Genomic DNA, 15,457 nt, shown 5'->3' on the forward strand with positions numbered 1-15,457 from the left:
GGATGCGGAGGTTGCAGTGAGCCAAGATCGCACCACTGCACCCCGGCCTGGGCGACAGACTGAGACTCTGTCTCATAAAAAGAAAAAAGAAAATGAGACCAGGAGTTTGAGACTAGCCTAGGCAACACACTGAGACCCCGACTCTACTTTTTAAAAAAAAAAAAAAAAAAAAAAACATCAGCCAGGTGTGCTGACAGGGGCCCGTAGTCCCAGCTATTAGTGAGGCTAAGCCTGGGAGATGGAGGTTGCTGTGAGGCTACTGGGGAGCTTGAGCCCGGGAGACAGAGGTTGCAGTGAGCTATGATTGCCACTGCACTCCAGCCTGGGCCACAAAGTGAGACCCTGTCTTAAAATATATAAAAATATAAATTAAAAAAAATTTTTAAAGATGGTATTTAACCAGAGTCAGGAGTTTTCGTAACATATTAACATACAAGGAACACTAGGTTAGAAAATGCTCATTCAGCCATTTCCCTTGTACAGTGGGTCTAACTTGTGCTTCCTTCACTTACACAACAGTTTTTGAACATCTATACTGTGCAAGGCTTTTTGCTCAAGGAATCTTTGGAGGATACAATTTTAAAGCAATTTCATAAGATATCTATAAGGCTCCGTGAGATCACATAGCAGGAGTGGGAGAGAAAAATTTCAAGTGGTGACATCTAGAAGTCAACAGGAGGAGGTGAGGAGGTGGTCAATCCCACCTACGTATTTATTCTGGACGCTCTCCTACCCCAACTCCTTAGGGTGCTACACAATCTCTTTGTATTCACAAATAACCTCTGGTCAAGAGGTTTGGAGGGAGCGGCGACACCACCAGCCAGCAAACTTCTACTAATTCTGGAGGCAACTTCCTGTCAGCTGGTCCCTGAAGGCTGGTTGCTTCCTGCCAGGAGGCCACTTAGCACAGATTCATCTTTCTTCAGGAGGCAGACAGTTGCTTTTTTTTTCTTTTCTTTTCTTTTTTTTTTTTTTTGAGCGAGGAGTCTCACTCTGATTGCCCAGGCTGGAGTGCAGTGGTGCTGATCATGGCTCACTGCAGCCTCAACCTCCCAGGCTCAGGTGATCCCCCCAGCTCAGCCTCCCGAGTAACTGGGACTACATGTGCACACCATCACGCCTGGCTAATTTCTCTATTTTTAGTAGAGCTGGAGTTTCGCCATGTTGCCCAGACTGGTCTCAAACTCCTGGACTCAAGCAATTGACTCACCTCAGTCTCCCAAAGTCCTGGGATTATGGGCATGAGCCACCACACCTGGCCAGTTGCTGATTCTCACTGTGGCACTGATTTAGAGGGAAAGGCAGAGGGGAAGACAATTCATCTTCCCTTCGACCCCAGGTACACACAGTCCCCTGCCCCACACAAATACAAACATGAAGAATAAAAGAGGTACAGGCCTTGACAAGGTTACACTGACATTATTTCCACCCAACAGTAACTCCCACAAAGCGTTAAGGAGGGAAAATAAGAAACTCTTATTAAAATTAGTCCATCTTATTGGAAGGCCCAGTAAGGTAGGTAAATGGCATAAATTCTCAGGAGTTGGTCAATCTATGATAGTTGTAGTTGGAATGAGCTGTCTGTCTAGACCCATGGTCCTCAAGCTTTTCAGCTGACAGCCCACTTCAGAGTGACAAACTACCAGGTCTATGTCTTCCTAACAACTATTTCTCTGTCTACATGTGTTCCACCACAAACCCTAGAGAGAAATAACCGTGAAAAAAATTCTGTAAAGTGAGATATAACATCCAGATTAAAATGTAAATACAAGAGCACTGAAAATGTATGCACATGTAACAAACCTGCACATATACCCCAAATCTAAAATAAACTATTTAAGAAAAAAGGAAATGGATCCACAAAAACTTGTATAAGAATGTTCACAGCAGATTTATAAACAGCCAAAAAAATTAATCAACTGATGAATGGATAAACAAAATGCAGTATATCCCTACTATGGAATATTATTTAGCCATGAAAAGGAATTAATACTGATACCAGCTACAATATGGGAGAACCCCAAAAACGTTATGCTAAGGGAAAGAAACTAGATACCAAAGACCACATATTATATGAATCCATTTATATGAAATACCCAGAAAGGCCAGGTGCCGTGGCTCACACCTGTAATCCCAGCACTTTCAGAGGCCAAGGTGGGTGGATCACCTGAGGTTGGGAGTTAGGGACTAGCCTGACCATGGAGAAATCCCGTCTCTACTACAAATACAAAATTACCCGGGCGTGGTGGCACATGCCTGTAATCCCAGCTACTCAGGAGGCTGAGGCAGGAGAATCCCTTGAACCTGGGAGGTGAAGGTTGTGGTGAGCCGAGATCACGCCATCGCACTCCAGCCTGGGCAACAAGAGCGAAACTTCATCTCAAAAAAGGAAAAGAGAAAAAAAAAAAAAAAAAGAAAGAAATACCCAGAAAGGGCAAATGCATAGGGACAGGAAGTAAATCAGTGGTTGCCAGGGGCTGGGAGGAGTGGGAAATGGTGTACGACCTAATGTGCAGAGTTTGTTTTGGGGGTGATGAAAAGGTCCTAGAATTAGATAGTAGTGATTACTACACAACTGTGAATATACCAAAAACCACTGCATTGCACACTTTCAAAGACGAATTTTACGACTGAAATTATATCTCAACTTTTTTTAAATGGTAAATTTGGTGGTATATTAATTGTATCTCAATAAACTGTCATTTTTAAAAAGGACAGGCAGGCCAAGGCATGACTCCAGATGTAAAGAAACTAAAGACACAAGTAAATGTAGAACATGATCCTCAATTGGACCCTGTATGCAAGACCAAATACTTGTGTCCCCACTAAATTCTTAAATTAAAACCCTAAGTCCATTGTGATAGTATCTGAAACTGGGGCCTTTAGAGGGTAATTAGGTCATAAGGTGGAGCCCTCATGAATGGGATTCATGCTATATAAAAAGGACTCCCAGAGAGCTCTCTTTCTTGGGTATATGATGAGAAATTGGTACTCTGCAACCCAGAAGAGGGCCCTCACCAGAACCAGATCATGCTGGCACTCTGATCTCAGACTTTTAGCCTTCAGAACTATAAGAAGTCAATTTGTTATTTATAATCTACCCAGTCTAAGGTTACTTGTTATAGCAACCCAAGCAAACTAAGACTGTACTAGACAGTACAATGCTATGAAGAATGTCGTTGTGTCAACTTACAGGACTGAAATACACGTGTGGGCTAGTTAGAAGTATTAAATCAATGTCAGGTTTACTGGGGTTGACAACTGTACTGTGGGTAGGAAACTGTCCTTGTTCTTCGGAGACCTGCTGATGTGCCTGAGGATAGTGGGCCATGATGTGTGCAACTTATGGTTCAGAAAAATGTATCATATATAAATATGAAGAGAGAGCAAGTAATAAAGCAAAGGGGGCAAACTGGTAATAGTAGATGCTATTCTTTTATTTTTTCTGTAAATTTAAAATTATTTTCAAACAAAAAGATAAAAAAGTAAATACACATAATCTGAGATCTAGAAATTCTACTTCCAATAATTTGTCTTATATAAATACCTGCTCAAGTATATTATGTGAAATATTTTTCCCTGTAACATGTTTATAACTGTAAAAAGAAACAACTTCAAAGTTAATGAGTGATAAATTGGCTAAATATATTATTATATCAATGTAGCATACCATATGGACATGTAAAAAGAAAGATGTCTATCTGATATAGAATGACTTCCAGAAATATATTCTTCTGTGAAGAGAAAAAAAGAATTGGTTTATCCCTAGAAACAAAACCAATAAAAAACTCAAGAAGCCTAGGAATGTTTGAATTTGGTTAAGAAAGAAGCTAAGCCTGTTCTATTTATTTATGAGGCCAGTTATTTGTATTTGTAATACAAATAATTTTCTCCCTTACAGCATTGATAATACAAGCTTTACTAATGAAAAAGGAAACTAATACAATCTTGTATGCCACTTACTCCTGTGGTTAACTCAAAGCATTTAAAAATAAATTTCGTAAAATCTCAAGTATAACATATATGCCAATAAGCATATACAAATCATGAATGTACAGCTCAAAGAATTTTTATAAGGTTAACACACTCATGTAATCACCATCCTGATCAAGAAATAGAAACCCACCTGTACTCCAGAAGTTGGCTTCATATGTCTTCCTACTACTAATCTCTCTCCCCAAAGGTAACCACGAACCTGACTTCTTATACCACGGCTGAGTTTTGCCTGTTTTTGAGCTCTTTTGTGTCTGAACTGTTTTGTACAAAATTATGTTCATATCTGTCGTTGTAAGTAGCAAGAGTTTTTTCATGTTCACTTCTACATAGTATCTCATTGAATATACAACAATGTATTTATTCTTCCACCGATGGACATGTGGGTTGTTTCCAGCTTGGAGTTATTATGAATTGTGCTGCTATGAACATTCTTGTACATGTCTTTTGGTGAGCATAAGGACACATTTCTGTTGGGTATACACCTAGGAGTGGGTTTGCTAGGTTAAAGGCATAAGTATGTAACACTTTAGTATAATAGATACAACCAGTTTTCCACAGTTATTCCAATTTACAATTCCAGAATCCATACATGAGGGTTCTAGTTGCTCTACATCCATGCTGATACTGGTATTTTCAAGTTTTTGTTTGTTTCTCAATTTTAGCTACTCTGATCAGTGTGTAGTGGTAATTCACTGTGGTTTTATTCAGCATTTTTTGATGACAAATATGGCTGAACACTGCTAGAAGCTTTTTTTTTTTAACCTTTCGCATTGAGATCTACGATTAGCCTATAATTTATTTTTGTAAGTGATGGGAAGCAAGGACCAAAATTAGTTTTCTCTTTCTTTTCATACAGATAGGCAATTGACGTAGGATCATTTATCGAAAGATCTTTCTTTCCACATTGCTGTAAAGTGTCATTTTAATCATAAATTAGTATCTACATATATAGGTCTGATTCAGGGCTCTATTCTGTTCCATTATCCATTCATTTATTCCACACTGTATATTCAATAGTGTGAATCCTACAACTTTGTCCTTCCTTAATATTACCTTGACTATTCTTGCCATTTGCACTGCCATATGAATTTTAGAATCAACTTATATAAACTTCTGTAAAAGTTTCAGGTATCTTTCTTAGATTTACTACCAGCATTTGATATTTTTGATGCTATTATAAATAGCATCTAAACATTTCATTTTCTGATTATTACTGTTATATAGAAATATAGGTTTTGTATAATAACCTCGCATCCAGTAATCTTACTAAATTTATGTTTACTTTGAGATGGATTCTCGCTCTGTCACCCAGGCTGGAGTGCAGTGGCATGATCTCAGCTCACTGAAAACCTCTGCCTCCCAGGTTCAAGCGATTCTCAGCTTGATGCCTCAGCCTCCTGAGTAGCTGGGGCTACAGGTGTGCACCACCACGCCCAGCTAATTTGTGTACTTTTTTTTTTTTTTTCCAGTAAAGACAAGGTTTCACCATGTTTACCAGGCTAGTCTCAAACTCCTGACCTCAGGTGATCCGCCCGCCTCAGCCTCCCAAAGTGCTGGGATTACAGGCGTGAGCCAACAAGCCTGGCCACTACATTTATTTTTAAAGCATTATTTTTTAACTTACATAAAGTAAAATTAATGCTTTTTGGTGTACAGTTCTATGAGTTTTGACCAAATGTACACTGTAATGTAACCATCACCACAATCAAGATGCAGAACATTTCCATCGCTCCAAAAAATTCAAAAACAAATCCTGGTCAAATCTTAAGTTACCCAAATAACAGATAAGAGAGTACATGGATAAATAAAGTCTAACGATATCCTATAAACTACAATCTAGCCAAAACTATATGACAGCTTCAGTCTCATTTCCTGGCAAATCTTTCCCCACCAAATTCAAAGCCGGTAAGAGAAATGGTAACCAAATCACAGTTCTAGAGCCATAATGTACCAATCTAATATTTAATATGGGGATTCTGAATATCTGAATGGAAAAAGAACTTGTTATAAATGATATTGATGTAATAACAGTAACATCATGTACTTTTAGAAACCCAAATGAAATTACACTATAAAAATAAGTTATATTTCCCATGCAAAATAAATGGATAATGAAAACATCTGACAGTTATTTATACAATATTATAAATTTATGAAATGCTATCATTTGGGGGGGAAATTCTGCACCCTCTGGATAATGATTATGTTAATGAATTCTGGTCTACTAATGATCACCCATGGTTTAGTTTTATCTTTTTTACTTTACCTGTGTTTGGTGGTTGTGTTTTTTCACAATTAAATGTCCAGCCTATGCTCAGAGGGATGGATGGTGATAAGTAGCCCCAAAGGGCCTAGATAATATTTTGCAATGAAACTGTCAGTGCTACCAAATATATTTCAATCCTTGAGTTATTGTATAACCAAGGTTAAGAATGAATGAACAAGGGTGGCTCTGACCATTATGGCAACTTTCCACAATGTAGTTCTTTGAAGCTGCCTCAGTCCTTCCATTACCTCCGCTATTTACACACCCAGGTGTTTTTAGTATTTTGTAAGAAGGGACTGGTAATGGTCAATCAAGACCTGGCAATAGGCCAGAAAGCAATATAGATGTCACAGATGGTCAAGCACAAAGACAACACTAGATAGACATGCTGTGTTCTAGTGTAAGCACTACCAACATCTCATGCATTCTGAGTCACCCTACATATTGCTCACCCATTCCTATTTGGTTTACTGGATTTTGCTTGTTTACTTTATTCCTCCTATAGTACTGTCAGCATGAGAACATTTTAAGTCATGGCACCATATGGCAATAATATATAACTCCATAACTTAAATAAGCTCCCTAAAGACTGGCTATCTGTCAGATACTATCTATAAGACACAAAAAATTAAAAACATCAAGTGCTTGAAACCTAAAAATAATTTTATCTTAGCAGTACCCTTAAACCTCAACCACAATCACATTATTTCTTACCTTTAATTAATATCATGATATCATAGCCATGGACAACAAATCAATCAGTTAAGAAATACTTCTTTATACCTGGCATGAAAATATAGCTGTTCTTAACAGAAATAAAAATTCACTGAATTTGGACTGGTGTTTCGTTTGCTCTATGTATTTAAAACAATAACAGGCCAGTGCAGTGGCTCATGCCTGTAATCCCAGCACCTTAGGAGGCCGAGGCAGGTGGATCACCTGAGGTCAGGAGTTTGAGACCAGCCTGGCCAACATGGCAAAACCCCGTCTCTACCAAAAATACAAAAATTAGCCGGGCATGGTGGTGCCCACCTGTAATCCCAGCTACTCGGGAGGCTGAGGCAGGAGAATCGCTTGAACCCGGATGGAGGTTGCAGTGAGCCGAGATAGCGCCACTGCACTCTAGCCTGGGCGACAGAGCGAGACTTGGTCTCAAAACAAACAAAACAAACAAACAAACAAAAAGCAAAAATAAATAAATAAATAAATACACTGTCCAATGAACTTTTCACCTTCTACTTCCTTATGACTGTGAGTAGGCTTAAAAAAAAAAAAAAAAAAGCAAAACATACTACTGTGTATCTCCAGGGTAAGTACAAGCTCTACTACTCTAGGACATACCCACCATAGGACTTGTGTACAGCAGCAGTTAAAAAAACAAATATTTAAGCCCAGGATTCTGAGGTGATACCATGCTATAAGCAGGAAAATAAGTAAGATCAAAAGTTAGAAAATCAAAGATCCAACAAAGCTTTGGTGGAGTGCTACCTTCTAGCTATTGGCTGGCAACAAAGATTTCTCAGTGTAGAAGTTAGATAATACTGAGATTCCAAGGAAATCTTAGACACAAGAGGGTAGCTGGTAAAAGGCAATGCTTGCAAAATTTACAATTTTAGAGCTGGAAGAAACCTTAGATATCACCTAGTCCATCCCTCTGGTTTACATATAATGAGGAGAGGGAAGAAGAAGAGAATCAACCCGAGCCCTCCAAATCCTCTTTGGAGTATGAAACCCTGACTAAGCAGTACTGGTAATAGCAGAAGAAGCAGAGATGACAGTTACTGTACTCCACTCACTCCATTTTTGTATCCCTGAACTATATCATATCTAATCTGTGAGTTCTAAGTAGCTGATTCACATTAAAGAAAAAGGCATCCTACAACTCAACAACAAAAAACTCAAATAATCCAATTTTTAAATTGGCAAAGGACTTGAATAAACATTTCTCCCAAGATGATATATAAATGGCCAACTATTTGAAAAGATGCTGAACATCACCAATCACCAGAGAAATGTGAATCAAAACCACAATGAGGTATCACGTCACACCCATTAGGACAGCTAAAAACAACAAGTGTTGGCCGGGCACAGTGGCTCATGCCTGTAATCCCAGCACTTTGGGAGGCTGAGACGGGCGGATCACGAGGTCAGGAGTTTGAGACAAGCCTGGCCAACACGGTGAAACCCCATCTCTACTAAATATACAAAAATTAGCTGGGCCTGGTGGCACGTGCCTGTAATCCCAGCTACTCGGGAAGCTGAGGAAAGAGAATCGCTTGAACCCAGGAGGCAGAGGTTGCAGTGAGCCGAGATCGCGCCACTGCACTCCAACCTGGTGACAGAGTGAGACTCTGTCTCAAAAAAAAAAAAGAAAAAGAAAAAGAAAAAAAAGAAATATTTTGCAATAGATCTCTTCCTTTTTCTTGCTGTTTTCCTCCCAACCTTTAATAATCTAAAGGTGTCAAGAACCGCTCCAGGATACTATCTTCCTTCTCTCAAACCATCATACAGAAGCGGCCAGCTAACATACTGCTCTTAGAGTAAGCAGGGCAGGTCTGCAATCGTGGAGAAAAGGGGAAATCATCAGGAGGGGATTTCAAGTGGGTTGTCCTCCACTTCTAATCATGATCATGACTTTATCCCTCAGCCTATGAAAAGCAGAGACTAGGGTGACAGACCCCAAGCTGAAAAACCCCTAGGGCAAAAAAATGAGAACATTGTACTGAGAGTACTTTAATTACAGACAATACACACATATGTATATCTTTCTCTATTAAAATAAAAATACAATTAGTCTTTCATTTTCAATGAAATATGAGTAACTGCCCAAAACCCAAAACCTAATTTTAGCTTTAGCCTCTTTACCATCGACATCATTATTAGGGATACAATCCAGTCATCAAGATGACTGAAAAAGTGGCACTGCTGCTTTCCCCTGTGTAACTGAATACACAATTCCTACTAACAGAAATGGAATACTGGTAAGTTGCTAAAAGGCAGACTATCTAGTATAGTTATTTTAACCATGTTTTGATGGAAATCCTTCAATTATATGTGCATCTCCATGACTCCTGTTGCACCCACCCCCGCACTTCCCTAGCCCCATTCTTCCAGGCCCAGCACACGGGGGAGACCAGCTGATCCTGCAGTCTTCCTCCGTGCCCTCCATGCTTAGCTCCACTCTCTGTCCACAGCCTCATTTTGCCTATAGCTATTTCCGTAATCACTAATGCCTACTCCATTCACTCTTAGCATTCTTCTTTCATTTATCTTCTGCCATCCCTTAGCTCTCCCAAAAGAAAAAAATAACAGTCTCCCCAGCTGGATGAAACAAATGACTGCCAAGAGCAGTCCGTTCTCCTCTCACGTATGTTACCATCTCTCCCATTCTGTCATTCAAGAAAAAAAATAACTCAGTACCCTGGATTTTGAATACAATAAGTAAGTATGAACAGGTATGTGTGTATATATGTGGCCACAGTGCTTTTTTATTAAAAAAAAAATAGGGAGAGCAAATTTTCACTTTTTTATGTTATAAAGTGCTCTCACTGACTCTTCCCTTCTGTCTACCCTTTATCCAACACGCTCTGATGTTATATGACCTTCCACCCATAATGGTATCTGGCCACATGGCTCATCCTACACACTAATATAGTCCCTTCTCCCTGACAAATTCATCAACTAAGACGGACACGTTACTTTATTGATTTAGATGCGTGTATCAGACCAGGCGCAGTGGCACTCTGGGAGGCTGAGGCAGGTGGATCACCTGAGGTTAGGAGTTGAAGACCAGCCTGGCCAACATGGTGAAACCCTGTCTCTACTAAAAATATAAAAATTAGCTAGGCATGATGGAGGGTGCCTGTAATCCTAGCTGCTTGGGAGGCTGAGGTGGGAGAATCGCTTGAACCCGGGAGGCGGAGGCTGCAGTGAGCCAAGACGGCGCCATTGACCTCCAGCCTGGGTGACAGAGTGAGACTCCGTCTCAAAAAAAAAAAAATGTGTATCAGACTGCTCTAAAAGGATGTCAGCACATGGTACTAGTTTACACCAGCAGTTTTCAAAGTGTGATCCAGAGATGAGGAAGGAACCCCTTCAAGGGATCTATAAAACTATTTTTGATAATATGAAGATGTTATCTGTCTTTTTCACTTTCATTCCCTCATGAGTGTACAACAGTGAGTCGAGGATGCACGGTATGTGGTGATGATATATCTATCACTCTGACAGCTAAGAAAACATATACTTGTATATTCTTTACTGCCTATCATTTTTTAAAAACCCAGTTTCACCCATCATTCTCAGCAAAGTAACACAGGAACAGAAAACCAAATACCGCATGTTCTCATTCATAAGTGGGAGTTGAACAATGAGAACACATGGACACTGGGAGGGGAACATCACACACTGGGGTCTGTTGGGGGTTGGGAGGATAGAGGAGGGATAGCATTAGGAGAAATACCTAATGTAGATGACGGGCTGATGGGTGCAGCAAACCACCATGGCATGTGTATACCTATGTAACAAACCTGCACGTGCTGCACATGTACCCCAAAACTTAAAGTATAATTTTTTTAAAAAGCCAGTCTCACTTAACAACATCCTTGATAAAATAATAAAAGGTACTAATTTTTAAAACGTCAACTCTTGAGAACTTGGCCTTTTTAATATTCTGTATGATGAAATAGGAAGCACACATAAAGCATTTCTGCTGCATACCTAAGTATAATGATTATCTTGGGGAAAAGCATTTATACAAGTTTTTTTTTTATTAGGACACCATTTTTGCTTTTTTGACTAGCAGACAATTTACACTTATTCAGACTTTGGTATCTGGCAGACATTTTCTCTAAAATGAATAAAGTGAACCTGTCACTTTAAGAAAAACCGGCAATATTGGGCTGGTGGCCGTGGCTCACACCTGTAACCCCAGCACCTCGGAAAGCCTAGGCAGGCAGATCACTTGAGGCCAGGAGTTCAAGACCAGCCTAACCAACATGGCAAAACCCCCATCTCTACTAAAAATACAAAAAAAAATCAGCCAGGTGTGGTGGTGCGTGTAATCTGAGCTAGGCAGAGGTTGCAGTGAGCCAAGATCACACCACTGTACTCTAGCCTGGGCGACAGAGGGAGACTGTATTAAAAAAAAAAAAAAAAAAAAAGGGCACTATCTGTTGCCAATGATATAACTTAAGCTTTCAAGAGAAAACTGGAATTTTGGAAAACTTGAATTCGCCACCAAGATCTTGACCACTTCCCAATTCTTAAAGATTTTTTGGATGAGACTGATGGTCATATTAATGAATGTGATTTGCTTAATATTGTATAACCAAATGTGCCAACATTTCAAAGATGTGCAGAACTTAGTAAATCATTTTTTTTTTTTTCGAGATGAAGTATCGCTCTGTCACCCATGCTGGAGTGCAGTGGCACGATCTCAGCTCACTGCAACCTCCACCTCCCAGGTTCAAGCAATTCTCCTGTCTCAGCCTCCCGAGTAGCTAGGACTACAGGCGTGCACTGCCATGCCTGGCTAATTTTTGTTATTTTTAGTAGAGACGGGGTTTCACCATGTTGGCCAGGCTGGTCTTGATCTCCTGACCTCGTGATCCACCTGCCTCGGCCTTCCAAAGTGCTGGGATTACAGGCGTAAGCCACTGTGCCCAGTCAGCTTAGTAAACCATTATTTTTTGAATGATCAATGTATGCAGTTACAAAATCACACACAGGTCAAAGATCCATTCAAAGTGCAAGATGGACCAGTGGATTTTAATGTTACAGAGTACACAAAATTCACTGACATGGCTTCAGATTCAACAGTGCAACTAATATTTAAGAATCTGGCTGGGAGCAGTGGCTGCGCCTGTAATCCCAGAAATTTGGGAGGCTGAGGCAAGCGGATCACTTGGGGTCAGGAGTTTGAGACCAGCCTGGTCAATATGCTGAAACCCCATCTCTACTAAAATTACAAAAATTAGCTGGGCATGGTGGTGCATGCCTGTAATCCCGGTTACTTGAGAGGCTGAGGCAGGAGAATCACTTGAACCCCGGAGGCAGAGGTTGCAGTGAACTGAGATCACACCACTGCACTCCAGCCTGGGCGACAGAGCGAGACTGTCTCAAATAAATAAATAAATAAATAAATAAATAAAAAGCATTTACCAATTGTTGAATTTTAGTGTAACAAAAATATTCACAATTATATGAAAAGACTATGAAAATACCCCACCCTTCTTCAACTATGTATCCGTGTGCAGCCAGGTTTTCTTCACGTATTTCAACCAAAACAACATATCACAACAGATTGAATACAGGAGCAATTATGCAAACCCAGCTATCTTCTCTAAAGAAATATACTAAAGAGAATGGCAAAACGTAAAACAATGCCATGTTTCTCACCAGATTTTTGTGTGTGTGTTGGAATACCTTTTTCATAAAAGTATATTATTTATATCAACCCTCTTTGTTTTTTCTTCTCTTTTTTGAGACACAGTCTCACTCTGTCGCCCAGGCTGGAGTGCAATGGCAGGATCTTGGCTCACTGCAACCTCTGCCTCCCGGGTTCAAGCGATTCTCGTGCCTCAGCCTCCCAAGTAGCTGGGATTACAGGCGCCCACCACCACACCTGGCTAATTTTTGTATTTTTAGTAGAGACGGGGTTTTACCATGTTGGTCAAGCTGGTCTTGAACTCTTGACTTCATGAGATCCACTGACCTCAGCCTCCCAAAGTGTTGGGATTACAGGCATGAGCCACCATGCCTGGCCTAATGTTTGTTATTTTTTAAATAAATAAATATTTTAAACATTTTTCAGTTTTAATTTCTAATGTTAAGTATGGACAGACATAGTCTATATAAACAAAAGATTTTTGGGGTCCTCAGAAATTTTTAAGAGTATAAATGTGTCCTGAGACCAAAATGTTTGAAAACCATTAGTTTATAGTACCACAAAAAAATAGCACTTTTAAGTATATGTATACAAGAGAATGGACACCTGAATATGAATCAGAAGATCTTGGCTCCAATTCTAGCACCACTTCTTACTTGCTTTAGGATTTCAATAAATTACTTCATCTCTCTAAGGCCTTAGTTTCCTCATCTGTAAAATGGGTAACTCATGTCTTCCAAGGATAAAAGAGACAAAATACGTAAAAGCAATTTATAAACTACAAGGTACACTATTATTACAAGATCTCAAAGTTAAGCATTTTAAACACTTCTTATGATGTTTTGGTTTTTTTTGTTTTTGAAACAGGGTCTTACTCTGTTGCCCATGCTGGAGTGCACTGGCACTAACATGGCTTACTGCAGCCTTGACCTGCCAGGCTCAGGTGATCCTCCTACCTGAGCCCCATGAGTGGCTGGGACTACAGGTGTGCACCATCACACCCAGCCAATTTTTTGTATTTTTTGTGGCGACAAGGTTTCACCATGTTGCCCAGGCTGGTCTACTCCTGACCTCAAGTGATCCGCCCACCTCCCCAGGTGCTGGGATTACAGGCATGAGCCACTGTGCCTGGCCTCTTATGATGTGTCTATGAAATTTTCCTTATTCTTAAAATTTTATTACTAAAAACAGAACTTATAGAAAATGCCAAGTGCAGGCCAGGAGCAGTGGATCACACCTATAATCCTAGCACTCTGAGAGGCCAAGACAAGCAGATCACTTGAAGTCAGGAGTTTGAGACCAGCCTGGCCACCCTGGTGAAACCACATCTCTACTAAAAATACAAAAATTAGCTGGTGTGGTGGTGCACGCCTGTAATCCCAGCTACTTGGGAGGCTGAAGCAGGAGAACTGCTTGAACCCAGGAGGCAGAGATTGCAGTGAGCTGAGACTGCGCCACTGTACTCCAACCTGGGTGACAGAGTGAAACTGGGTCTCCAAAAAAAAAAAAAAAAAAAAAAAGCCAAGTGCAGACTTTTGATTAGCTAATTAGCTCAAATGTCCAAGCATATAATTTTACTTTATTTTATTTTGCAGAGACAGAGTCTCACCATGCTACCTAAGCTGGTCTCAAACTCCTGACCTCAAGCGATCCTCCCACCTCAGCCTCCCAAAGTACTGGATCACAAGAATGAACCCTCATACCCAACCCAACAACACAATTTTATTGCATTTAATTTCTTACCCTACAGTTATAATTGGTTATATATTTTAACTCACTATTACGGACATTTCCAAATATACACAAATGTACAAAAAATAACAAACTCCAACTTACCCATTACTCAGCTTCAACAATTTTCAAAAATTTATCAATACTCTTTTATTCATTTCCCACTTCTGTGTGTTTGTGCCCATCCTGAAGTTTTTTAAAATGAACATTTCGCATCATTTTATTCTGCCTGTAAGTACATCCATATGTATTTTTAACACATGAAAATATCTTAACATAACCACAATACGACTATTATAGCTGAAAACATTATGGTTGTAACTATTAAATATCACCTACTATATATTCCATTTTCAAGTTTCCCAACTGTCTCAATTAAAAAAAAAAAAAGTCTGTTAGTTTTTGGTTGGTGGGTATTATCAAAATATCATTCTTACCAATTCTTTCTCAAGTCAACCCAAGATGTTTAACTAAAGCTACGAAGGAAGAGGAAATAATACTATGCTTCATATACCATGTACAGTTTACAAAACAAGTCAAGAACTATCTTCTCGAGGAATTTTCTTTTCCACCAACCAAACAATAAAAACAAAAAACAAGCAACAACAACAAATAAACCCACTACAAAATAAGCCAGCATGGCAATACATATACCTTAGTATTCTGAGAAGTGATCCAAAGAGCACACAGCTCAGCTGCTCGGGAAGAGAAGGAGCTGTTACACTGTGAGCCGAAAAAGGTGACTGGAAACAACCACCCATCATTTTGGAAAAGAAGAAGTCAGGTCAGCCACAGGGTCAAAGCTGGAGGTGAGGTCAGAGACCCCGTTCTAGAGTGAGCACATGGCTCAAATAAGAGTCCATGCCCAAGACTATAAGTCAACCCCTTGCAAACTGCAACTCAAAGCTCAAAACACAGTGCTCTAAGCTAGAGATATAATGGAACGGCTATAAAAAGCAACAGGTGTAAGAACTGATTGAAATTATTTGACAAACATTTGTCAAAAGCCTACTCTACTATCCTGGGATATAAACTGTGTATTTAAAAACTAGTACAACGCACACTGTAAGTAGCAT

The 15,457-nt window shown here is 39.7% G+C and overlaps 1 protein-coding gene across 8 annotated transcripts in view; it reads right to left on the reverse strand.

The window, feature by feature from the left end:
• The window catches only part of DUSP16 (dual specificity phosphatase 16), an 88,310-nt gene that overhangs the window by 65,456 nt on the left and 7,397 nt on the right, over positions 1 to 15,457 (reverse strand). For 3 of the 8 annotated variants that reach the window (XM_063785449.1, XM_063785448.1, XM_063785452.1), the window contains exon 2: positions 14,487 to 14,610. The exons of 4 other annotated variants lie outside the window; for them this stretch is intronic. The gene's annotated coding sequence lies outside the window, so the exon portion shown is untranslated. Of the gene's footprint in view, positions 1 to 2,236; positions 2,355 to 14,486; positions 14,611 to 15,457 lie in introns of all 8 variants that reach the window. One more of the 8 variants, XM_063785453.1, reaches the window with a different exon arrangement.

This window comes from Pan troglodytes, chromosome 10 (genome assembly GCF_028858775.2).
Source record: "Pan troglodytes isolate AG18354 chromosome 10, NHGRI_mPanTro3-v2.0_pri, whole genome shotgun sequence".
Lineage (NCBI taxonomy): Eukaryota > Metazoa > Chordata > Mammalia > Primates > Hominidae > Pan > Pan troglodytes.